The sequence below is a fragment of the Lygodium microphyllum genome, chromosome 9 (assembly GCF_053477565.2).
Source record: "Lygodium microphyllum isolate KBCC chromosome 9, Lygodium_microphyllum_v1.1.10, whole genome shotgun sequence".
NCBI classification, from domain to species: Eukaryota; Viridiplantae; Streptophyta; class Polypodiopsida; order Schizaeales; family Lygodiaceae; genus Lygodium; species Lygodium microphyllum.
In genome coordinates, this window is record NC_141143.1 from 149,289,989 (window position 1) to 149,316,738 (window position 26,750).

At 37.5% G+C, this 26,750-nt stretch overlaps 1 pseudogene; it reads left to right on the forward strand.

The window, feature by feature from the left end:
- The first annotated feature begins 2,328 nt into the window (after positions 1 to 2,328).
- LOC148031703 (uncharacterized) lies at positions 2,329 to 3,618 on the forward strand (annotated as a pseudogene).
- Positions 3,619 to 26,750: the final 23,132 nt, after the last annotated feature.

The following is a 26,750-nucleotide window of genomic DNA, read 5'->3' on the forward strand; positions in this document are numbered from 1 at the left end:
AGGTGTATGCATACTGGTAAGACATGAGTTGGAACCTCAGCTGGCCTTTAATGATAGTAGTGGCAGATGGATAGTTATACAATGCAATGTCAATGGTGATATTTTTGAGTTTGCATTGGTATATGCCTCTTAGACTTCTGCCATGAGGGCTTCTTTGTGGGATTCTATAGGCAGATATCCATGGAGATCCAATGCATTTATCTATGGAGATTTTAATAACTCCCCCCTACCTAGAGATAATACTACTTCCTGATCTCATATGTTATCATTGGAAAGGCAGAAATGGAATGATATGCTACTTTCTGTGCAAGCTGAAGACTTATGGATACTTCTCCAAGGGTCAGTCCCTGGATATACCTTTCACCATAATGCATTTACCACATATTGGGCAAGGCTTGACAGATGGTATCTCTTTCATCCACAACAATTTGCAGATTTCAGCCCCCATCTCCTTATAGATTTTTCATTGGGTTTGTCAGATCATGCTCCACTGTGGATGAATTTGCAACTTGGCATGCCTTTGGATGATCTGCCACTCTTCTCAAGAAGATTATTGCATGTTAATTGGGCATATTTTCAGCATCATCATTTTCAGCAAATAATCAGATTGGCCATTCATCCCTTGTCATTACATGCACAGGAGGATATGAATTATTCCTGGGATAGTTTCGTCTCCCGTGTGCAGAATGTCATTATGCAATACGGGAAATGGCATATGGTAGAATGGAGGAATGAGGTTAAAAATGCAAAAAGGACAGCACAACTATTGACTAAAATCTCTCAGTGAAGGTCACTTTCTGATTTGGAAAAAGATTCCCTCTCACATGCCCAATCTAAGCTTGCTGTCAATGATCAGAGGAAATTGCATAAATGGTAGATAAGGGCAAGAATGAAGCCCCTCATGGACAAGGGCTGCTCATCAAAAGCCTTTTTCCAGAGTTTGCATGCTACTCAAAAGAAAAACTCGTGTCTAAGGCTTAGGAAGCTGGATGGCACTTGGACTCACTCTTTCTCTGATCTCCAAGATGAATGCCACAATTATTTACAGAAATTATTTTCTGCACCTGGTTTCCCATCAAATCAAGTGATTGATGCCAGGAATGAATTTCTCCAACATGTCTCTGGAATAGTTCAGCAGGATGATGCTCTTACCTTAGAGAGGCCTTTTACTGATACAGAACTGGATGATGCATTGCTACACCTCAGTAAACATAAGTCTCCTGGATGGGATGGCCTAACGGTGGAATTTTATATTTCCTTTTGGGACAACTTAAAAGAGGTCCTCTTGCAGATGATTAATGTTGCCTGGCAAGAAAATCAACTGTTGCACTCTTGAAAGCATGGCTTAGTCAAGCTTGTGCCCAAAAAACATCTCAGTGATCATATATCAGATTGGAGGCCCATTACCTTGATGCCTGTGCTTTACAAACTTATTGCCAAAATGATTGTGCATAGGCTACACGGGATATTGCATGCAAGACTTCATCCTCATCAGTATGGGTTTGTGCCGAGAAGACAAATCCATGACAATATATCAAATGCCTTGACTACAATTGAATATGCTAAATACTCGCATCAAGACGTACTTATATTGTAGGTGGATATTGCTAAGGCCTTTGATAATGTCCAATGGGATTTTATTTTTCAGATCATGACTAAGTTGGCCTTTGGTCCCAAGATGGCAAATGTTGTTTACTGGCTTTACTCTAACTCTACTGCTCAGTGCATTTTGGGGGGGCATTTGTCTCGTTCATGGATATTGGGTCGATCAGTCAGGCAAGGCTGTCCTCGTAGTGCTCTTTTCTATGAAATTATGACCCATCCTCTTCTGGTATATCTTGATCACTTAACAAACACAGGGCAAATGACTGGTCTTCAAATCCCAGGGGCTACATCATTTTTGGCACAAGCGTATGCTGATGATTCTTATTTCATGCCATAGAATTCTCCAAGAGACCTTCGCATGCTTATGGCCACTCTTTCACTATATGGTCTGGCAGCAGGATTACATGTTAATTTTGACAAATCTAAATTGCTTCCCCTCAAACAATGTGACTGGCACTCTATTCTATGGCCTGGTCAGGTGGTGCTTTCCACAAATATTGTCAAGCATTTGGGATACCCCATAGGATGGCATATCACTAGGAAAATGCAACTGAAATGGATTTTCCAAAGACTACAACATAAACTGGCATACTGGAAGATTTCTACTTGGCCCCTTCATGTTAGACTCAGAATAGTACAATCCATTGTGATGTCTTATGTCCAGTTCTATTTGCCTTTGCTGCATTGGTCATCAGGGATATCTCCGCTTTTATGTCTCAAGCTATGGAGATGCTATGGAAGACAAAAGCTACTGTGAAAGCATTGAGACTCATGAGGATGGAAATGGTGTGCTCTCCAAGGATGCATGGTGGACTAAATATCCTCAATATAAGATATCATGTCCTTGCAAGGAAGGCTACCATGTTGCATACTTTCTTCCGTCAGCAACAGCCGTGGACTTGTATGTTAGCATCCATGTGTGCCAGCATGAGCACTTCTGCATATGGTCATTGGATTACGGATTTCTAGGAGGTTGTCATTGGCTGATTTGTGGGCAGAATACCTGGTTGTCCTTTCTCTATTGCTTTGATACTTGATTGGAAACAAGTTCTCTCTAAGGTCAAATGGGCTTCTGATAGTTGTTTGGGGACAAACTCCATGCGAAAAGAAAGCATTCATTGGAGTGCCATTTTTGACATTCCTATTGCTTTACAGGAACCTGTTCAGGCATACAATCTTATGAAACTGGGAATTAGGTACATACAGGATGTGGTGGATGATTGGGGATATACTTTATCCTTTCCTCAGGCCATGACCTCTTATGCATTGGGAATGCATCGTAGGTTTATATGGAAGAAAATTGCTGATTTACTACATCCCTTTCTACCAATTCCACCTATGCTTGATATAGACAGGCTTATGGATTGGCAATTACAGCCATCTGCTACATGCATTCATCCTGTCTCTCTTTCTGCCTTAACTTCCATCAAAGTATACAAGCTTCTTCAACCTGCCCCATGGATTCAGTAGCATGCTAATTCTCTGTGGCACTTAACGAAGTCTCTTGCATGGTGGCGAAATAATCTTAGGATGCTCTAGAAGTGTAAAATGCCACTGAAACACAGGCTTTTTCTTTGGAGATGTTTGACAGGCACACTATCAGTGGGGGTCACACTTGCTAAACGTCACATTGCATCATCCACATGTCTGAGATGTTTGGCTCCCTCAGAGACTGTCCCTCATTTATTTTGGCATTGTCCTTGTTCCAGGATCCTCCTCAGGAGAATTTCAGATTCGCTTCGGATTCGTTTCCTGAGTCATAGCTTTGGGAAACATTTCTGGCTCTTTGGCCGATTTATGTGTTCTTTGTCTCAATACTCACTCTTTCTTTTTTGGGTGAGATATTGGGCTCTTTGGACAATCTGGAGTTATCATAATTTGGCATACTTGGGTCGCCAAAATTACCAACAATATGAATCCTTCCGAGCCTCACTACGGCAATCTCTATATGATGCCAGCTATGAGGGTGACATGGACGCTTCCTGCATAGAGCTTTTCTTTTTATGTTTCTGATAGTTTGGGATAGCCCCCTTTTCTAGGGTTCCCCAGCTTGTAAATTTGTGAGCACATAAATATACTGCACTGGATATTACCAAAAAAAAAAATGTATGTGTGTGTGTGTGTACACACACACACATATATATATACAGTATTATCTAATCAATTGTAATATAATGGATAAAGAGTACTACCATTAAAGTGTATATCCATGTACTTGTTAATAGGTAGTATTGTTCAAATTATACAATCTACAAAAGTTAAATATGGTCAGATTAACTTTAAATTATATTTTAATAGATATTAGTATTCAAAAAATAAAATATACAAAATTTTAAAATAGTGTGAAAATTTTGTAAAAAATAGAAAATATTTTTTAATGGTTCTCAAAATAAAATCACAATTTTCTCTTAGAAAAATCATAAATTTGAAATTTCACTTGAGTTGCCTTGTCAACCAAGTTTATTCTAATTGATTTGTGTATCCAAATGTCTATATTCTGAGTTTGCAATAGAAACTTAAAGCAAAACAAGTTACACACTACTTCAAGACAGACTATATAAATACATGGAGTTCTTGTTCCTTACTTCTTTTCTTTAAGTTATATACATATACATATACACATGTGTGTGTGTGTGTGTGTGTGTGTGTGTGTGTGTGTGTGTGTGTGCGTGCGTGCGTGCGTGCGTGCGTGCGTGCGTGCGTGTGTGTGTGTGTGTGTGTGTGTGTGTGTGTGTTATCTAATCAATTGTAATATAATGGATAAAGAGTACTACCATTAAAGTGCATATCCATGTACTTGTTAATAGGTAGTATTGTTCAAATAATATAGTCTACAAAAGTTAGATATTGTCAAATTAACTTTAAATGATATTTTTAATAGATATTAGTTTTTTTAAAATAAAATATATAAAATTTTAACATAACGTGGAAGAGTTGTAAAAAATATAGCAATATTTTTTAATGGTGCTCAAACTAAAATTACAGTTTTCTCTTATAAAAATCATAAATTTAAAATTTCACTCCCGTTGCCTTGTCAACCAAGTTTGTTCTCATTGGTTTGTGTATCCAAATGTCTATATTCTGAGTTTGCAAGAGAAACTTAAAGCAAAAACAAATTACACACTACTTCAAGACAGACTATATAAATACATGGAGTTCTTGTTCCTTACTTCCTTTCTTTGAGTTATATATAATTATTCCTCTTATGTTATTGAGTTTGATTATAAGAATTGAGATTAAAAGTGGAATCAAGAGTGACACACACACACACACACACACACACACACACACACACATATATATATATATATATATATATATATATATATATATATATATATATATATATATATATATATATATATATATATATATATATATATGTATGTATGTATGTATGTATGTATGTATGTATTGATACTATGATTCTTAGGCAATTCATAGATTTCATGTAAAAGATAGCTAATCGAAACAATTTTTTTGCTTCTTCTTTATCAAAAAATTTGAGATTGTGATTGTGATTGAAATTGTGATTGTGAATAACAATGAGATTGAGATCCTTTGCATGTACACAATATAAGCTCGAGGGTGGTCGAAAGGATTGAGCTCCATATAAGAGTGCATATTCTAATCGTGCTATTGGTTGCTACTACTTTGTCTCCAACAAAATATAATATAGATTTCTCTTTTTCTCTCTACATTATGACTCTATCAAAAATCATGTTGATTCTTATAAGATTGTGACTAGTTGTGCTTCAAGAAGATAATAAGAAGAATCAAGCCAATGCCAAAGGAGGAATAAACATATTGGAAAAGAGTCAAGAGGCAAAGAAACCCAAGAGAAAGATTAATACTAAGGATGTACCTTTGGCCTAGGATATCACAATTAAAAGAATCTAGAAAAGGCAAGATGCCAAGTATTTGCACAATTTGTATAATTGAGAATTCTTTGCATATCATTGTCTAGATGAAGACCACTATATTCACAGAGATGAAATACATGAGTATAATGCATTGTGTGGTTAATAAATCTCTTGATGCATGAACACTTGTGAGGCTCATTTCTATTCATGGCTAAGCTACAGATTCTATCTAAATTCTCTACAAAAATCTTCTCACTACTAGTTGTATATACGTAGCCTAGCAATAGGAGTTTATGTACAATGTAGCCAATGGAATAATTTTCTTACTTTACATTAGAGAGAGAGAGAGAGAGAGAGAGAGAGAAAGAGAGAGAGAGAGAGAGAGAGACTCAGCATTGTGTTGCCACGTGCCTATGAAGATTATGACTATATATCATTTCACCATGAATAGTATGTTGGTTGAGGAGGATATATTACTTACATGTTGAATGCCAAAGCCCTACCCCAATCAATGATCCTAATGAATATCCTTCTTGATATTTTGGCAAAGTGAAACATGATATTTTTTGTGCATAAATCATTATGAAGATGATACATTTGTTGAGGAGGAATCAAGATATGTCACTTGGATGTTGAATGTCAAGAAGAGGACAAGAGAGAGAGAGAGAGAGAAGAAGAAGAGAGTGTGTGTACAGAAGAGAGAGAAACACTACACAAAGAGAGAGAAAGAGAGTGACAAGGAGAGAGAAAGACAGAAAGAGAGAGGAAGAAGCCATGAAAGCTTGGAGAGAGAGGTGAAGATGAAAGGAAACTTGTATTATAATCTGATGGTGCAAAAATCAAGTCCCTAACATCTTATAAACCAGCCACCAGTGTAGCTAGTATTTCCCCATTATTAAATCCCCCCTCTCTTACATTCCATCCCCACCCGAAGCTTTTTGCCCTCAAAAACAATTTGGGCACTTATGATAACTAGGCATGAGCATATCAGAGTACTACTCTACTGCATTATTACAGGGATACACAAATGAATGAAGAGGTATTATTGCATATGATGGATCATTGGGGTATTTACGATACATGGGCCTTATAAAAATTCAAGAATAAAATCTGCTTTGAAACAGAGAGATTCTGCAAACAATCTAAGAGAAAACATGGCCATAGTTAGCTAGATTTCAGCCAAATCTACTTCTAATAGGTATGAAAACTCTTCCAATTGAAACTAGCCTCCAAGAAGCTTCCTCAAGTGGTAAACTTTTTCACTTAATCAAGTATTCCATGATGGAGCGAGAGCAAAGCTTCTTTACCCTTTGTCCTATGACTCGCTCAAGTATGTATTGAATGATGCCTTCTTCATCTATCGGTGGTAGCTCCTCAACCGATATGCCAAGTCTCCCACTCTTTTGACAATTTGGTATGGCCCATAGAACTTGTGAGCTAACTTATTGCTGGACCCATCCTTAAGGTTGGCATATCTGGACTTGGGCACCTTCAAAAGCACCAAATCCCATTCTTGGAACTCAACATCCCTTCTTTTGTCATCAGCATAAAGCTTCATTTGATCCTGAGCTTTCTTCAAGTTGACTTTACATTGCTGAAGTAAGGCCTGCATTCTATCCAACTCCTCCTTGCTTTGTGGGTTTATTGTATCATTGAAGATAACCATGGGAAGAGGCACCTTATAGCCATACAATGCCTCAAAAGGTGAAACTCCAATGGTAGAGTGTGTAGAGTTATTATAGGCAAACTCAGCCAAATGCAACCATGAGTCCCAAGCATTCTGCACATCATAACACAAATGCCTCAAGTAAGTTTCCAGCCACTTGTTAACCCACTCTGTCTAGCCATCAGTCTATGGATGGTAAGCAACGGAAGGGGCTAATTGAGTGCCCATAGAGCTGAAAACTGCCTACCAAAAGTTGCTCATGAACTGAGCATCTTGGTCATGTACAATGACCTGTGATAAGCCATGTAATTTGAAAACATGTTCCATGAATTGGCTGGCTACTTGAGAAGCATTATATTGAGTCTTTGTAGGAATGAAATGGGCTACCTTAGTGAGTCTATCCACAACTACATCGATGTTGTTACATCCCTTCTTGGTTACCACTAGGCCGATTATGAAGTCCATAGTAATGTGTGTCCATTTAATGCCTTCGGGCATAGGCAATGACTATAGTAAACCAGCTGGTTTTAAGGTAGTGTCCTTGTTTTGCTGACATGGCATGCAACTCAAGACAAAATCTTTTACATCCTTCCATAGGCCCTTCCAATGAAAGCTTTTAGCAATCTTGTCATAGGTTTTAAATATGCCCAAATGACCAGTTGTAGGTGAGGAATGCATCCCTTGCATGATCTTTTGCTTGAATGGAGAAATGTATGGGACGGCAATCCTACCCTGAAACCATAAGAGACCGTTCTTAAGCTGATATGGAGAGTTTTCTTCCATATTCCCTTGCTATAATTTCTAGAAAATGTGGCTGAAATTAGAATCTAATAAATAGGCCTCTTGAAGCTCTTCTATCCAATCATTATGAAGTTCCATGATGGCTGAAACTTTATAAGCCCACATTCTAGATAATGAATCAGCAACTACATTGTCTTTTCCCTGTGTATGTGTAATGTCAAAGTCATAGTTCTGCAATGTAGCTACCCATCCTGCGTTGTTTGGGGGGTAAGATTAGACTGAGAGAGAAAATACTTGAGGACCCTATGGTCGCTCTTGACCCTAAATCTGCTATCATACAAGTAATGGTGCCATTTCTTGGCACTTCGATGGCCAATATTTCTTGGTCATATACATTCATGGTCATCTCATTTTCAGCAAGTTTGAGGCTCTCAAATGTTATAATCCCATGCTTTTGTAACAATACAGACCCTATGCCTCTGCCATTGGCATCACACTGAATGGTAAATTCTTTCAAAAAATCTGGGTAAACCAAGATGGGAGTTGAGGTAAGCAATTCCTTGAGTTGATTAAAGCTCTTATCAACTATGGCATCCCAGAAAAAGGCCTCTTTCTTAAGCCTATCCGTCAAGGGAGCTGCAATAGTGGCATAATGCCTAATGAATCTGCAATAGAATGATGAGAGACCAAGAAATCCTCTAAGTGAAGTGGTATTTGCAAGTGTGGGCCAGTCTTTTATACATTGCACTTTCTTGGGATTAATCCTAATTCCATCTTCACTAACAATGTGCCTAAGTATTCCACTTCTGTCTACATGAAATAACATTTTGTCTCCTTGGCAAGGAGTATATGTTGCCTTAATACATCAAGCACCTGCCTCATATGCCAAAGGTGATCCTTCAGTAATCTACTATAGATGAGGATGTCATCAAAGAAAACCAACACAAATCTAAAAAGAAAGGGCTGAAGTATTTTGTTCATTAAGCTCTGAAAGGTGGACGGTGCATTAGTTAACCCGAAAGGCATAACCAAGAAATGATAAAGCCCGTGATCAGTTAGAAATGATGTTTTGACCTCATCCCCTATCCTCATGCGAATCTGGTGATAGCCTGGCCTCAAATCTATCTTTGTAAAGTAAGTACTTAGCCGCCTTGAGCTCATCTAGTAAGTCATCTATGCGTGGAACTGTTATTTTGAATTCCCTGCAAGTGAATGAGCTGTCCCACACTAACAAACTCCATATACAGCAAGGAAAAATCCATAGTTATAGTGCCCAAAGTTTTCAGCCAATCACAACCCAAGACAACATCTATTGGCCCCATTTCCAATGCAATTAAATCCATTTGCTGTCCAAAATATTCAACAAGCTGAATAGGATGAATAGGATGAATAGCAAGGCATATTTGCATGCTAATTTCTTCATCCCCATTAGCAACTTGCATCTTCAATGGCTACTGTAAATCAGTGGGAAAACACTTCAACCTATCCATGACTGCTCTATCAATAAAACTATGAGTGCTACCACTGTCTACAAGTATAAATACATCATCCCCATGAATTTTTCCCTTAATATGCAATGTATTAGGGCTTCTAGATCCTGTCCAAGCATCCATAGATATGGCATAAATAGTGGCAGCATGTATTTCAGCATGTGGTTTATTCTTTCCACCCATATCCCATGATACATGACCGCCCACGTCAAAACAAAAAGAGTCAACAGGGTTTGACTAAACTCTTCATGAGCATCATTCGTTTCAATAGTCATCATGAAAGCATGTGCATCCTCAAGGTCATTCTTTGAGTCCTCAAATACCAACGTGCTGTGAATCCGTGCCTTAGCATTTCTAAAAGCACACTTTGAGGCATAACTAGCTGTATACTTCTCACCATACTTGAAACAAAGCCCTTTTTCCTTTCTTTCTTTATACAAATCCATGGGGATGTGCCAAAGGCTAAAACATTTTTATTTTTGTTGTCCCCTTGCCTATTATCCATCAGGCTGTTTGCTGTTCTTAAATTACTTCGTGGTCTTGAGGCGTTAAATAAAGTTATTTCCAATGCAACAATTCTGATGTGATCCATCATTGGGAAGAGCCTTTGATGCTTGGAAGGCATTATGGGGTACAATTTGGAAGATCTCCCTTCTATGCCCATCTATGCAAGTTGTGAGCTATTGAGAGCTCAATCCTCCCATCCCAATTGATGAGTTTTCTTCTTTAAGCTCAAAGTTTCCTCTCTAGGCTGAGCATTGCAACCATGGAGCTTATTGGAGCATAATGGAGCATCTTGGAGCACTCAAGAAAGGCTGAATCATTGTTTGATTGCCATCTTCATCAAGCATCATAAGGTACTTGGTTCTTGAACTCTTATTCTTTCAAATTCATCCTCTTGCTGAGCCATAACCAATTTCTTGAGAGAATGCAAGAGCTCAAGTAGTCATTAGAAGATAAATTTGATGCTTGTCTGCTGTCCAATTCTTCACAGTCATTTTGCTTCAGTCTCATTGCATTGGATTGGTTAAATTTATGCTGAACTCATTGAGGATTATTGCTTCTCCTTACCTTAACCAATTGAGTTGTTGTTTCTTAATTGAGCCACTTAAATCATTAAAAAAATCCATTGTATAAGGGTAAGTTAGCAATGAGTCACTGCTTGGTAAGCCTCTACCCTTGACCCCAATTTTCCATTCCATGCATTTCATGAAAAGGTTCAATTCCTACTTCCGAATGCATCTCATGCTAATTGTTTAATTAATAAATGTCTGCCATGTATATTCCAAGTGAGGAAAAGCCTGATGCCATATGAGGTGGCAAGACAAAAGAGGGGTGACCCCCCCTTGCCATCAAAGACCTTGAAGGGGTGCACAACCCGGCCCCTAGGGGGAACTTTGCTCCACCTCTCCTGGTGATCCGGTGCCTGAAGTTGCTTGCATGTGCAAGTACCCTCTTGAAGATCCAAGATGTAGATGTATTTGTTGATGTATGGATGTATTATTGGCTGCAAATGTATGGAAAAATGGTGTTGAGGATGTATTTGTAGACATGAGAATACATATGCAGTCAATGGCAGTGAATACGATGCTTGGAATGTATAGGAGATACCTATGCATGGGAAATCGTGCTAAGAGATGCTTATGACATGCTTAATTCTTGAATAAGGCTGCAAATTGTGAATTTGGATGACTGAGCAATGTATTATGCCGTGTGGGATGACCCTTCAATCATGCATTGACAAGTTGATCCATTGCAACCCCTTTCTTGACCCCCACAAGATGTTGTAAGCAATTTGCTTGCATTTACAGAAGTATACCTACTCCCAAGAACTAAGGTGCAGGTCTTGCAGAGTGCCTAAAGGTCCTAATAAGGGCTTTGATAAGTTTTGGAGATCTATTTGGACTCTAAAAGATACTTGCAGGTCAAAATAGGCCTTCTACAGGTGTAGATAGGGTGCTGGACTGCATAGTACATCAATACTTTTCTTATTACAAAATTTTCTGTATAAAGCATGGGAGCACATGATTATGCTCAGTTTGAAGAGGGCATCCTTGGCTCCAACTTGAACAAAAAAAAAAAGGTCAATTGGATTTTCCTAGCTCAAGTTACGAGCACAATAGTGACAAGTGGTCTAATGGGATTGCACCTAACCATGGTAGGGAATAAGGGAAAAGCTAAGGCAAATGATGACCTCCAGCAAAAAATAAGGGATGCACGCATCTCGAGGGCTGAAACTAACCCTGAGGTGGAAGATGAAGATTACTCTCATCATGTGGAGAGCCTCAACACGCTCACTAACACCCTCAATTCGCATGAGACAAGGTATACTAAGTGGCATAGAGAACTGATGGAAGGCATTGGTTAAATGAAGACCACTATGGACACCCTTGCTGTCTAGCTCACTAAGTGGATAGAATTTCAAATGAAAGGGAAAGAAAATGAAGATAGATTGGGTATGCATGGTGAAAGAGTGATTGGCCCATCAGTGAATGCAGCAAATATGAACTCCCAAGGCATTTTGGGGAGAATGGGCATCCCTAACAGAACTGTTGAACAGGGAGAGACTTCACATAGGCAAGAGGAGCCCATGAACAATGCAATGAAGGGTAATTTTCAGGCCTCAGTTCGGATATATGGGACAACCACCTAATCATGAAAGAGAGCTAATAGACAAGATTATTTTCTCAAAATTCAATGGTCAATCATCATCTCGAGCTGAACTCAAAGAGTGGCTCTCCAAGATTGAGGATTATTTTGACATCTTGCCCTGTAGTGATGACCAAAAGATCCATTTTGCAACCATCCACTTGGAAGGATTTGCACATACATGGTGGAGGTACATTAAAAGAGAAAACCAACAAGTAAACTCGTGGGAAGCGTTCAAGGCACTCATGGTGCAAGTATTTGTCTCACAGGTGGAAAAAGAAAAGCTTGATTGCCAATGGTACGGCCTTGAACCGTGTGGCCTTGCTGTTAGAGAATACACAAATCAGTTCCTCAATCTTACCATGTATGCTGAGTCAATTAGTGATGATGCCAAGTTACACAAGTATGTGTATGGGTTGGATCCCCAACTCTCAGCTGATGTTTTAGCTCAAAAGCCATCGGATCTATTCAAAGCTATTGAATTGGTTGAGAGGTACTCTCATAAGTATCGTCGGGATGCTTCATTTCAGCAGTTATATCAAAGAGGGGCATCTCAACCAATGTTTGGGCAGCAAAGAGGACCTATATGCAGCCACATTTTGGGCAGCAAAGAGGTGTTGTAAGGCCAGGACAGTTTGGGGCAAGTTATAGTGGTGGTAACATGCCATTTAGCACTCCTAAGATTCCCACATATCCATTATTAAATCCCCCCTCTCTTACATTGAACTCCGTAGCCATACCTAATCAATGACCCTAATGAGCACCCTTATTAATATTTTGGTAAAGTGAAATATAATGTTTTTAATGTGCAAATCGTTATAAAATAATCTAGCCTGGTTTATTAAAGTAAACTCTCTATATCATATGTATTCAAGGCCTATTTAAAAATACCCTTATCTATTAAATTTTTTCAAAATAAGACATGCACCTTTTCTATTTAATATGTAAATGGCCCTTTTATATGGGACCCTTTTGTATATTAAAAAATGCAAAATTTGTATTTTTAAAATCCATTTTTTTGAATCCATAGGATATTCTTACACATTTATGAGTGAAACCCCCCCCCCCCCCCAAAAGAAATAACTTTATTTAATGTAATGAAGTCATCATGTTTACAAAGAAAACCACCAAGAAAAGGGTGCTTCCTTGGATTCACATGTACCAATCATCATTCTTAGGAAGGTTAATAAAGTATTTAGGGGATACAACATTTGTATCTCTCTTAAAATGAGCAACATCAAAGTAATATTGCAAATTTGAGACATTCCAATTATGAAATACAAGCATCATAAGTCTCTTGTGATTACATGTAGCATGTCATAAATAATGAACAATAGCAAGATAGAGAAAGTTTATGCATACGCTCTTTGGTGCAATATGTGCTTCTAATGGGGGAGCATTAGTCTCTCTTTGAAAGTACTTATAACATTCAATTGAACCGTTTCCCTACTCCAAGTATCCTCAAGTCAATCCTATCCACCTCTATTAAAGTATATGTCACATACAATACTTTAGATACTTTAGATTCAATCTCTTTGTGCCCGAAAAATTGTCCTATAGGACCACCTTGTAGAAAATTGCCCATAACTTTTGATCCGTAACTTGGATCGCTGAGCTTTCCTCTACAAAGTTGTAGCCTTGATTCTGATCTACAACTCTTGTGAAGAACTCAGAACTAAATTTCAAATATTTTAGACCCCAAAATTTTCTGCATAGCTTGCAACTGTCTTTTATTGCATGCAATCTTGGCCAAGCATCAACCTTCTTGTCCTTGTAACTTTTGCATACCAACTCGAATGCCAAATAAACTTGGTAGGCCTCTTCCCTAGGTATAGAAGCCCATCCTCAAAGTTCCAGCCACCATAAATCCTCACTAACATAGAACAATTTTCAAGATCTTCAATTTTTCTCCAACCTGACTACTACAGTAACCTACAACAATATCCCTCCTCCTGGTTCAAATCGCCATTGTATAATCAACCAATAAGGCATGCATACATCCCATACATTTGCTTTTGGTGCAAACAATGTATATATCATACTTAGCAACACATGGAGTCTGCTAGGATTGAAAACCTGCTTCATCATTCTACATATGCCGCCCTCTTGAAGACAATCACTTGAATATTCTATCATTCCTTTTTTAGGTTGGTGAAACTCTTGAAATCCATAGATAAGTATGTATACATCTCCTTGTTTTAGCATCCATGTCTGAAACACAGGTCAAGTATCATCACCCCCTCTAGCTTTGCAATCCATAGCATATCTCTCTGTGATTAATTTTGGAAAAATGCCTATGAAAGTATCTTTGTCTTATACAAGTAGCATTGGCATAATTTCTTCTTTGCACCCCTCTCTAACTTCTGCATCGTGCATATGAACACCCTCAATCAAAATATCCAGTTCTTTTGTATCATATCTTGATTCTATACCATCTACATGCACTTTATTCATTTCATCTACATTCTCAAGTATTTTAGTATTAATACTCTTAGTCAAGGTATCATTAGTATGCTCTTTTAGTGTCTCTTTTGCATTCATTGTCGATATAGCTTCAATCGTTGTAAACATTGAATCGGTAGTGAGTATTTTCTCCTCAAAGATTGTCTCTTTGCAAGAAGCAAGAACTCCCCATTTTCGATCTTCAATTTTCCTAATGTCTTTGTTGAAAAATATTTTTTGGATTTCTCAAATTCAACTGCTTGGCAATCCTCTTCATTTTCTCATCATTGTTAGGAGGTAATGACCTGTAACTCGTTTCAATTTCTTGTCAATTGTTCTATACTTGGTTTGAACCTTGGCTTCATTCTTTTTCTCTTGTAAACCCAACTTTTGCTGCAAATGGGGAGCAACAAATGAATCAGCATAAAACTCTTTTGGCTGAAATAACTCAGCCCCCTATAACTCTGTTGGTGAATAAGATTGCTCTCTTCTTTGTTTGCTGAAATACATAAGCAAATAACTCTTTTTGTTAAGAAAACTCAGTACTCAACCCTCTTTGTTGCATAAAATCAACAATCTCATGGTACATATCTAGGGAATGTCCTTGCACAAAATTGGAACCACTTTCCACCTCTGTTTTCAAAATATCTTCAATCTCTATAATAGTATTCTCATAAGACAGCCCATCATACATCCCATCAATGCACTCCTCATCCTGCAATAAACTTTCTCTTCTCAACTCTTTTTCCTTTCTTCATGCATATTGCTTGACAACTCTAGAAATTTTGCAACTTTGTGAAAACAAACAAAACTCTCAGTTGAAAGATCAATAAATCTTCAAGAAAAAGCATCGATTCCAGGAGGTGAGAGCTTTTCTCTCCTTATACCACCGTCATCTTGTAGGACAATGGAACCTAGTGAAAATTTGACTCTTTTGTAGGTATAGGAGAATCCCGCAATGTATCTTTGTTTTGTGGATGATTTGCATAGACTTTCATAAATTTCTAAGCTCTTTTTCCATCTTTGCTTTAGATCTGCATACATGTACATCCATCATCTATAACCTTTGCTTCCGTCTATGCTTCATGATAAAGGGCTGACCCAACATGACATCATAAGAATATGAATCCTGCATTAAGAAATGACAATCACCTAGAACATTCCCTATGGACCCCCTCATATTCGAACATGTTGCATATAGCTCTCTTGCAGTATTATTGGTAGCTCTCATCTGTCAACCATGTTCTACATCTACATGCCACTTCTCGCTCTCATACAAACAACAAACTAAAACATTTATCTTTGAGCTGTGATCTAGTAAGGCAACACACGGTGTCTCCATCTCTCCAATCTTAAGCACTATCTAAGTGGTTGCTCGTGCCCAATGAATTTTAGAAAAATGCATGGAGGTAATCATTACAGATGCATGATCCTTTGCATAGTGCACACTGATTGTATAATCTTCATAATCTTTGGATATACTGCAACACTCTCAACAAGAATTTCATCATCACTCTCCTTTATCAACTACTCAATTGTGATACCATGCATGACAGGCTCTTCTATAGTCTGAATCGCATGTTCCTTTCTCTTTATGATGTCTATAATTTCTTCATGAAACTCTCTCTTTACAATAATTTCCAAAATCTCTCCTAAGGTAAATTCAATCTTGCATTCAAGATTCTCTTGGCCTAGCATCTTGTTTCTTCTACTTCTTACGTGCATCCTCTTTTTTTTTTCAGGCCATGGTCTAGAAGCTGGTGCTATAGGCTCACCCCTCTAGTCTTTTTGGAAGTGCTAAGACCATTATCATCCCTTTTTTGCTTTTCCTCAACAATCACTTATGTACCTAGGATCTTTGTTAAATAGGTATAAACTGAGTATTTATCAATTGGAGATCTCTACCCAATCTCTATTGTGATGCTCTTCCTTGCACCAGATAAATCTACTTGCTACACTTTGTCCTTATTTGTAGTCTATAAAGCAAAAGTCCATAACTTTGACTTACACTTTGGTTTCTTTTCAATTTGAACACCATAAGCCGAAGCATCTCCCATGGCTACATGATATATCCGAGTAGTCATATCCTCAAAAAGCTTCTTCATTCCACCCTTACCAAAATTTATAGCAATATACTTAACAGCCTTGGTTGCACAGAACTTTCCATCCAATTAGAAAAGAATTTTTTTAAACATAACATTCTTAAATGATTCACAGTCTTTGTGCTTGTGTTTAGGGCTATCACACCATATGCATCTACACCCAAAATTATTCCTAGGCGAAGCTTGTGAATGACCAATTTTCCCAGAGTCTTCCTACTTAGCCAATTTAATTTGCCAATCCTCCATAGTTTTTCACCAGCTTATCAATAACATCCTCTTTCCTTGACACTTTAAATATTTTATTACTTTATTATTTTCATAAAATTTATTCACCAACCGATTATAGGATATCTTTGGTTTAGAGAACAAATCACCACACTTTCAAATGTCTAAAATACAAGGTTCACCACATATTGTATAACATGAAAGTATACATTGGCTCTTAAAATCATCTATGGTGATATACCTAAGCATCAACAACTATTTGTTGGTTTGCATGTATCCTATACCAACATGTTTATGATCATGATCAAGTAGAAATTATGATGGAAACACCTTGATATGAACTTGCAAGCATCCTATATGTATTTAGAATAAGGTTGTAGAAAATATTGGTGCAATGTGCTTGCATCTTACATCATATTTAGAACAAAGTGAGTTTTTTTGTAAACTCATAGTAAACATAAGCTTTTGTAGTATGGAAGTAGAGATGCTAATAGTTGTTGTACATCATGATTATGTTGCATACTAATGTCTATGTCATATTATCCATGGTGTAGCATGCATATATCGAAAGCTTGCATGGTAAGGTTAGAGATATTCTAAGATTTTGTGCTAATTATATATAATAAATAATTTAGATATGCGCATATAGTGATCCTAAATTATTTGCTTAGGTGATTAAGAAGGATTAGATAATTCTTATCCTATGATATTTTGTGAAAATATGATTGTCAAATTAGAAAAGTAAATAGTTAAGTATTAATAATCATCTTAGTTAATGAATATAATTTTTCATGAAGGCAAATAATTCCTACTAGCCTGTATAGAGTAAATCTTCATGAGGAATACTCCACATGAAGATAATTTAGGGCCACACAAATGAAACATTGGCACAGAGAGTGGCGTCTTCAAGTGAAATAGTAGAAGTCCAAGATGTTTGTCACATAAGCAACTCAATCCATCTTGCTAGACCATCAAGATTTTTCTTGTGGATCAAATGAATCATATTTGTCATTCTTTGCTTAGCAATAGTGGACCATGAATTGTTTGAGTAGTAGTGAGATTTGTAGATGAGAGATTTTTAAGAGAAGAAATATGGAAGAGTATGCAGTGGAGGACTTGACAAAAGAAAGATAAAGATGACATGGTAGATGAAGGTGCACCCTTTTCCTTGCCAGGAAGCCTCAAGGCTTGGTGAAATTCACCTTGGTCACAGCAATGCATTTTCATCCCTTTGATGCTTGGCTGGTGCTCATTAAGCCCCATATACCTTCCTTACTACTCAATGAAGCACCTAGGGTTGTTGCTTGACAAAGGGAAAGCCTATTTCTTACTACTACTAACAGTTATGGTGCTGCTTGAGATTAGAGTGTCATTGGGCTAGAGGCATGCATCATCCTCTCTCTTGAGTCTTGTCTAAGCCATGATTCTCTGCCTCATAGATAGACTAATAGAGAAAACTCATGTTTGTAAGATTAGAGATTATGTCTATACAATTAAAACAAAAGGGTTCTATGAAAAAACCTGTGTAAAGATGCAATCCAAAGTTCTTTGAAGAGGGCAAATGAGACCACTGTTCAATCAGAAAAAAGTCTAGAATTGACCACGTTGAGAGTTCAAGGTTTGATACATGTACGTTGCCTTAATAGAATTAACAAATCTACTAGTTTGTCCAACCACCAAACAAATCGAAAAATTCACAAGACTAGTTGATATGTAAGCTGCTTCACTTGTTGGCGCAAGAATCTACAAGACTTGCCTAATGTTATTAGATAGAATTTGATGGATGCTATAGGGAAAGAAGTCATTAATGACAACGACAGATGTTGAGGTTATTAAAGGGGCTGGTTGTGGATTACAACACAAAAAGGGACTTCAATTCAATGAGGCCAATCAGCCAGTAGACTGTAGTTAAGGCGAGCCACCCTTCTACACCCTCTCTGCCCAACTAGCAAGTTCTCCAAAACCTAACAGGCCTAGATTAAGGATGTATAGCATCCAGTGAACCAATCCCCTTTGGGAGAGGGGGCCATATGGAAGCACACTTCAATCCATATTTGTATGTCTAATGTGATCGACCGTAGGTTAATGATGTGGATCTTTGATCTTGGATTATTCCATGTGATATAAAAGTTATTTAAAGTCACAGGGGATGTCTTACATGTATGTGTGCCTTCTTGGTCAACTATGGATGTTTGACCAAGTAGGAGACTACAGTGGACAGGCAAGGCTGAACTAAAGATGTCTAAAATTGTTTTAATTGGGAGAGGATTAATGGTGATCGATGTTAGAGGGTGGACTAGAGAGAGAGAGAAAGAGGAAAGAGAAGACTGTAGAAGAGAGAGAAGGAGAGTGATGAGGAGAGAGAAAGATAGGAAAAAGATAGAAGCCATAGAAGATATGAGCAAGATGGGAGAGAAGGACAATAATTGTATTAATGTGTCAAAAGTTGTGAAAAATTGCATGTCCTCTCCTTTTATACCAATGTCGGTATGACATGGCATAACATCAATATTATTTATACACTAAATCTTTATTCTTTCCAGAAATGGTCATGGTCATAGAATTATTGGACAAAAAGGCATCCCAAATAGCCAATATGAAGTAGATGAGACTTCACAAAGGCATGATGACTATTTGGCCAATTTGAATGGAGCCAACTCTCAAGCTTTTGGATTGAATACTCAACTTCCTAGGGGTCCTCTATCAACGGGAAGATTGCATAGTGGTTCTCAGCCACCTATTGGGAGATTTCCATCTCAATTTGGGGGTTCAATGCATGGCATTCATGATCATTCTATTTTGGGATAGCAACCATTCCATGAAAGAGAGCTGAAGGAAAATATCATTTTAGCCAAGTTTAATGATCAGTCATCTTTACCATCTAATTTAGAGAAGTGGACCTCTAAGATAGAATCTTACTTTGACATATTTCCCAAAATTGATGACATGAAGATTCATTTTTCTTCTTTGCATTTGGAGGGATTTTCCCATACTTGGTGGAGGTATATAAAAATAAAAAATATACTTGTAGAGAATTGGGAAGCTTTCAAGGCACTTATGGTTAAAGTATTTGTGTCCCCTCTTGAAAAAGATAAGTCGGCATAGAGACGGTATGGTTTGGAATAAAGAGGCCTAAGTGTAAGAGAGTACACTAACCAATTTCTCAACCTAACCATGTATGTAGAAAGCATCAGTGATGAGGCTAAGCTCCACAAGTACATGTATGGTTTAGAGCCATCTTTATCAGCTGATGTCATGGCACAAAACCTTACTTCTCTCTTTAAGGCTATTGAGCTTGTAGAGCGCTATGGAAAGAAATATAGAAGAGAATCTTCATTTCATCATGGTTTTGGACAACCAAGGACTGTTTTTAAACAAGGGCAAGTTGGTAACATTTATGGCAGTAATCATGTGCCAAATGGGAGCTTAAGGGTGCCAACTTATCCATCGTTCAATACTTCTAGACCTCAAAGTAATTTCAGGATAGCAAACAATCCTAGAGTTGACTTCAAACAAGGGGATAGCAAGCCTAAATCCATTTTAGTCAATATGAATCCTAAGTCTATTCCTATGGATCTCTACAAAGAAAGAAAGGAGAAATATTTATGTTTCAAGTGTGGAAAAAAGTATACACTTGATCGTGCCACAAAATGTGTATATAAAAATGTCAAAACCAAGCTTCAGAATATGTTAGTCTTTGAGGATTCTGAAGATGAGATTGATAAAGCAAATGCAATTGCACTTAATGTTGAAAATGAAGATCTTGAGGAAGAAGTTGGAGAAGACTATTTCTATGATCCGGCCAACTCTTTTCCTTTTGATTTAGGTGGGAGTGATCCTTTTGATCCAGGTGGGACTTGTCATGAGCCACTTGTTGTCACTAGTTGTTCTATTTCCATGGATACTTGGATAGGTTCTAAGAGCCCTAATACACTCCGTATGAAAGGTAGCATTCATGAAAAGGTTGTATTTATTTTGACAGATAGTGACAGTACCCATAGTTTTGTGAATAAGTCCATTATGGACAAGCTGAATTGTATTCCCACAGATTTACAACAGCCCATTAGAGTTCAAGTGGCCAATGGTGAAGAAAAAATCAGCACACAAATATGCCCACAGGTTTCTTTACAGCTGGCTGAAAATTTTAAAGCAAAAGTAAATCTAAATACTTTGAAAATGGGGCCCATAGACATTATACTCGATTGTGATTGGTTGATGACATTAGACAAAATCACTATGGATTTCTCACAGTTGTATATGCAGTTTATCTTCAATGCACAACTCATCCATTTACAGGGAATTCCTAGTAGATCAGATTTTCAGCTTATCACCATTCAATAACTCATAAGGGAGTACAATAGGCGTTCATAAATATTTGTCTTGCATTTGAATAAGAGATGCAAGATCAGCCCAATAATTCAGCAAGTCATCTAGCCTTGATAGCTCTTCTGGAGGAGTATAGGGATTTGTTTAAGGTGCCTACTTCATTGCCTCCCAAGAGAGTAGTAGATCACCTATTGATTTGGAGCCTAACTCAAAGACAATCAATAAGCCACCTTACAGATTGTTTAAGTGTGAACAAGAGGAAGTAGCTAAGCAAATCAAGGAACTTCTTGAGATGGGATTCATTGAACCAAGTTTTTCACCTTATGCATCTCCAGTTTTGTTAATTTAAAAAAAAGATGGATCTTTTAGAATGTGCATTGACTACATGGATCTTAATAAGATTACAGTGAATAACATGCATCCGATACCCAGGATCGATGATTTACTTGATGAGCTCAAGGGGGCTCGAATCTTTATGAAGATTGATTTGAGGTCAGGATATCATCGAATTTGCATGCGAGAAGGTGATGAAGTCAAGACTGCTTTCACGACTAATCGAGGGCTCTATCATTTCTTAGTGATCCCATTTGGGCTTACAAATTCTCCAACTACCTTCTAGAGCCTGATGAATAAGATTTTTTTACCCTTCCCCTTTTAGTTTTTCTTGGTGCTCTTTGATGACATTCTGATTTACAATAAGACTTTACAAGATCACTTAGCACATATGAGGAGGGTTTTTTATGTATTGAGACATCACAGGCTTTTTACTAAGGAGAAGAAATGTTCTTTCATGCTGACTAAAGTGGAATACTTGAGATATATTGTTAGTGAAAAAGGGATACAGGCTGATCCCAAGAAGGTGCAATGTATAAAAATTGGCCAACACCCACTACTACTACTTCTCTTAGAGGATTCCTTGGTCTATCTTCATTCTACGCTGATTCATAAAGCATTATGCGGCTATTGCAGCTCCTTTGATTGACAAGTTGAAGAAGAAGGCTTTCTTTTGGGATGCTCTTATAGATAGTAGCTTCAACCAGTTAAAGGGACTCCTTACTTCTGCTCCTATCTTAGTATGCCTGGACTTCTCCAAAGAATTTACCATACAGTATGATGCCAGTAGCCGTTGCATTGGGGCTATTTTGTTACAGGATCATGGAGTGATTGCATTTGAGAGCTGTAAGCTTACAGATAAAGAAATGGTCATGAATGTTTATGACTAGGAGATGTTGGCTATCTTGCATGTAATAAAGAAATGGCACCATTACTTGTATGACAACCGATTTAGAGTCTAGAGTGATCACGAGGTTCCTAAGTATTTCCTTACTCAGTCCAATCTTACTCTTAAGCAGTGTAGGTGGGTAGCTACACTATAAAATTATGATTTTGACATCACTCATACGAGGGGCAAAGACAATATAGTGAATGATTCTCTTTCTCGTATGTGGGCTTGCAAAGTTTCAACAATGACTGAACTACATAGTGATTGGATTGAAGAACTACAGGAGGCTTATCTTTTGGGTGAGGAATTCAGCCATATTTTTCAGAAATTATAGCAAGGTCTTATGGAAGAAAACTCACATTATCAGTTTAAAAATGGCCTTATTTAGTTAAAAGGCAAGATTGTCATTCCTTCTACCTTTTCTTTTACACGGAAAATTATGGAGGAACTACATTCTTTGCCTTTAGCTAGACATCTTGGAGTTTTTAAGACCTATGACATGATCGGTAAAAGTTTTTATTGGAAAGGGCTGTGGAAAGATGTCAAAGACTTTGTCATAAAGTGTATGTTTTGTCAAAAAAATAAGGATAGCATCCATAAGCCAAGTGGTCTGTTGCAGCCATTACCCATTCCTACAAGCAAATGGATGCACATTACCATGGACTTTAATATTGGCTTGCCTACTACCAGGAAGGGATGGAATAGTATATATGTGGTGGTAGATAGACTCACCAGGGCAGCCCATTTCATTCCAACCAAGACCCAATTTACTGCCTCTCAAGTGGCTAGTCAGTTTATGGAGCATATTTTTAGACTACATGGATTACCGCATGTGATTGTTCATGATAGAGACTCAAATTTTATGAGTAACTTTTGGCAGGCGATATTCACATCTATGGGTACTAAATTGGCTTCATCTATGGCCTATCGTCCACAAACTAATGGATAGATAAAAAAGAGTAAATAAATGGTTGGAGACTTATCTTCGCCATTTCTGCTATGATGTCCAAAAATCATGGGATTCTTGGTTACACTTGGCTGAGTTTACCTACAACAACTCCACTCATGCACTATAGTATTGGAGTTTCACCCTTTGAGGCTATGTATGGCTACAAGGTACCCTTACCCACAACCATTTTTAATGAAAGGATCAATCCTCATGGAAAGGAAGAGCTAGAAAGAATGCAAACCCTTCTTCAGTAATATAAGACGAAACTTAAGAAAGCTCAAGACCAAATAAAGATGTATGCTAATGAGAAGAAGCGGCCTTTAGAGTTCCAAGAAGAAGAGTCGGTCTTATTGAAGGTGCCCAAGTCTAGATACTCTACATTAAAAGATGGATCTAGGGATAATCTTGCTCATACATTTTATGGCCCTACCAGATCCTAAAGCGCATTGGAGACTTGGCATACAGATTAGAGCTTCCTTCTTTCACAAAAATTCACAATGTCTTTCATGTTAGTCAGCTCAAGCCTTTCTATAGTGATCCAGTTGATATAATTGATGAGCTACCACCTATTGATGAATAAGGTCTTATTTAGTACATTCCAGAGGGTGTTATAAGTTGGCATGAGAAGAAGCTTTGATCTTGTTCTACCATGGAATATTTGATTAAATGGAGAGGTTTACCACGTGAGGAAGCTTATTGGAGGCATGACTCTATATTGGATGAGTTTCTTTCATTAAGGGATACATTAGTGGCTGAAGCCTACTGATTATGGAGCTAGTTTTGGTCCAAACAAGGTTAAGATAGCACGCTATTTTAGAACAGTTTTTATTGTGCCTAATTTTTAGAATTAAGCTATCTACATGGGGTCAAAGTACTCTTCAAGAGCTACGTTTTGATATATGGCACATCTCATTTGGACACTTCTACTAGAAGTTATGGCAGATTTGGTCTAGCAGGGTCTGTGTACACAACAAGCGGTCTACTTCATTTTTAGATTATCTGTTGAAGATTTTATGGCTCTATATACTGTTGAAGTATTTCAGATCATGTATATAGCTGAGACCTACTCTTATTCTTCTATTTTAGTCCATATATCAGTCATTTTTCATTCATTTTTCCATTTGTAAAGTTGTAAAAACAGAGTAGTACTCTATTCTATCCATCCTTTTCTAATCTTTCAAGTTTTTTTTAAAGGGCAAAAACCTTTGGGAAGTGATGGATTGTAAGAAGTTCAAAAGAATAAGGATTTAGTATATAAATAATATCGATGTCATGCCATGTCACACTGACATTGGTATAAAAGGAGAGGATATGAAAATTTTCACATCTTTTGACACATTAATACAATTACTGCCCTTCTCTCCCATCTTGCTCATAGCTTCTATGGCTTCTATCTCTTTCCTATCTTTCTCTCTCCTTGTCACTCTCCTCTCTCTTCCTGCAGTCTTTCTCTCTCTTTTGCAGTCTTCTCTCTCCTCTTTCTCTCTCTCTAGTCCACTCTCTAACAACCGACACATCCAAAATGGGCTTTTATACCTTGGGAATGGTCCTATAAAGTTTGGTTAACATTTGAGTTCATATGCAAGAGATACATAGTCGTGAAGTTCGGTGTCTAGCTAGGACTACCATTATTATTGTCAAAACACTATTCTCTAGGAGATAACCCCAATCTATAAGAAACAATAATATAGAAAAGAAAGAATTGTATACATAATAAATTAGACCTATGTTAAGATAATGGTCAGCTCTCAAAAAGCTGCAGAGCACACAATCCATCTCTACAATCAGCATAGCCTGTTATTATGATGCCCCATGCTACCACATCTGGACATCGCAAATTGACAAAGGTAGTGTGTGCATCTTCTAAAGTCCCACATTTGATATGCATGTTGATGAGAGCACTCCCAACAACCAAATCCAAATCTTGTCCAAACTTAGTAATCAAATCATGTCTAAGACAGCTTCCTTCAAGCCTCCTTCAATGCTACCACAAACCTTTAATAAGGATAAAAATAAAACTGTCTGCTACAATACCTACCTGCTGCATCTTGGTAAAAAGTTATAATGCAAGCAGGCATTGCTCATGCTAAATATAAGTTGTAATAATAGTTGTCCATGATTTTATGTCCCTATTGAGCATTTTGTTAAAAACATCACATGCTTGCAATAAATCTCCACAATTTACAAGCATGGTGAGAACACTATTCCAAACATAAGGTATGCCTCCCATCCAAACCTAAATGCTAGTTCATTTATCAATTTTGCGACCTACAAGCTAGCAAGATGACCACATGCTTTTATAAGTGAAACAAAAATATATTTGTCTATTCCAATATCCCTCTAATGCATTCTTTTGAATAGTTCCAAATAAGAGAGCAGACAACCTAGCTTCACATAGCCTTCGATTAATGCATTCTAGACAGCATTTTTTATTTTGGAAACTCTCAAAGACTTGGGATGAGCTTTCTAAACTACCAAAGTTCACATACATGTCAATAATGGAATTCCAATTATGACAACTTGATCTAGTCCAATTTTGACAACTTTATTGTGTATCTTTCTACCCCATTCTCCTTCTTATATGCTCCCACATGCCTTTTAAATTGATGAGAATAGGTAATTGTCAGGCATTATACCCTGTTGAAGCATTCTCAGGTACAGTTTAGGAGCAATGATATTTTTACCAACTGCCATGTACTGTGAAATCATTGTAGTCCATGACAACAAATCTCAATTTTCCAATTGATTAAATATCAATGGTGCCTCTACTAGAAGGCCACACTTTGCATACATGTCAACAAGTGCACTGCCAATTAAAACATTTAATTCATATCCACTTCTGATAATCTAGTCACATATCCACCTGCCTGGTTCCAAATCTCCTAAGCTTGCGCATGCTTTCAGAAGGCTTGCAAACGAGAATATATGAGGTTTTTTTTCCCTTTTGCTACATTTCGTTGACAAGCTTGAGACCACAAGAGCTATCCCCAATTGTAGCATATCTTGCAATCAATACATTCCATGACACTACATCTCTACATGACAACCCGTCGAAAACTTTGCTTGCCTCCACCAGATTGCACACTTTGTGTACATGTCAATGATAGTATTCATAACCTCAACATCTTATTCAAGTCCACATTTGAGCACCATATTATATCTTGATTTTGTTATACATCACAGCTCCAACAACACTGCATGCCCTTAGAATGGATAGGAAGCTAAACATGTTTGCATCAATGCCCTTCTGTTGCATGCTCGTAAAATGCTAAACTGCAATCATGCTATTTCCAAGCTCTACATGTGCTTCAATACCTTTTCTTCCAAACCAACCACTCCTTCCAATTCTATGTAGGTACAATTCATAGTATAGGTGCAATTCATAGTATGGCTTGTGGGGATATTCATTTTTTACTGGTAGATCATAGTTGACCTTGAGAGTGACCTAAACTCCCCACCACAAAAGGCCC